A 1,638-nucleotide genomic window follows, 5' to 3' on the forward strand; every position below is an offset into this window, starting at 1 on the left:
CAACTGAGTTCACCAATAACGTACTTGATTATATGTATGGAATGGATCTGTCAAGCAATGAATTACATGGGCCTATCCCAGCAGAGCTTGGAGATCTCACAAAACTACGAGTCATGAATTTATCTCGTAACTTATTGTCGAGTTCCATACCATCCAGCTTCTCCAATCTCAAGGATATTGAGAGCCTTGACCTTCCGCATAACAGGTTACAAGGAATAATTCCTCACCAACTAACCAGTCTTTCTTCTCTTGTTGTCTTGGATGTGTCTTATAATAATTTATCTGGAATCATTCCCCAAGGAAGTGCAATTTAATACCTTTAGCGAGAACAACTACCTGGGCAATCCTCTTCTTTGTGGACCACCGACCAAAAGAAGTTGTGAGGTTAAAAAGAGCTCAAAGGAATCTGAAAATGAAGGAAAAGAAGAAGATGATGAAGCCCCATTTGACATGTTGGCATTCTATTTTAGTACTGTTTCAACTTATTTAACCACACTGATAGGCGTTCCACATTGTCGACGCTTCAATCGCCTCAGCCAAAACTATGCTGGCTTAAAGTCATTTCACCTCGTTTTTTTTCTTTCACAATTGTGTTTCAATAAGTATATGTGCTTTGGATTTACCTTACATAGTTATTACTAAGAGTATCAACTATAGAGGTACCGAGTTGAAGTGTTGATACCATCGTTATGCATCTTTATGAAAAATTTATGTTTGTATATAAAGTTAACTTATGTAATGTATTAGCGAGCTTGATTAGATGAGCATGCTTGGGATCATGAGCACTGGGTGTAGCGAGAGCTGAAATAAAATTCAATAATCTAGGTACAACTAAGTATGGAAAATACCTTAAAATACTAGTAAACTAAGTTGTTTTTCAAAAATACCATCGCCTAGGTTTTTTTTTCCATAAATACCACTACAAATTTTTAGGATTTAGGATTTAGTTTATTGTGGAGGTCCATCTGCTAGTTTATAATTATGATATGACTTCCTCTTAGTTGGACATGTCGTAGAAGACTAGAAGTGTACATAATTAGTTATGCTTTATTGTTCGATCTCAGTTGCTATATTATTAAGCATCGTATTTGTTCATTGTTTTAAATTAAAAACATACTTTGATTGACTGCATATTATTGAACATAATGTTGCATATGCTACGCGTTAACTGCTACACTGTTTTTAGTGCTTTGATTTGGTAAATCGTTGGTTTGAGGTTGTTTAGCGATCGTTAGTTTGAGTTATGATGCCTAGTGCTTCATTGTCACATGATTTTTATATATTGATTTATGATCGAGGTTTATAAACCGTATGATTTATATATATGATTATGAATAACTTCTTTAGATCTATAAGTGCTTTCGTAATAGCCATAGCAATCAAATACATTATTCGTTCTTTTGTTATACTTGGCTAAAAGTTTCTTATTGTTTTGAAACGAAGGATTTTATTATATAAAGTTGGGTTTTGAAAATTAGTCAATAACAAGATTTTGACATGTGTCAATTTATCAATCTCAGATTTTTGACATGTGTAAAAGTTAATATTTAATAAGAGAACTATGATTACAACAAAAATAAATTATTTTGTTTTAAAAATATTAATAATGTAAAAAGATAATTATCAGAAATTACAGAT

The 1,638-nt window shown here is 32.4% G+C and overlaps 1 pseudogene; it reads left to right on the forward strand.

The window, feature by feature from the left end:
* The window catches only part of LOC109132885, a 19,186-nt pseudogene extending 18,515 nt beyond the window's left edge, over positions 1–671 (forward strand).

The sequence above is a fragment of the Camelina sativa genome, chromosome 5 (assembly GCF_000633955.1).
Source record: "Camelina sativa cultivar DH55 chromosome 5, Cs, whole genome shotgun sequence".
NCBI lineage: Eukaryota > Viridiplantae > Streptophyta > Magnoliopsida > Brassicales > Brassicaceae > Camelina > Camelina sativa.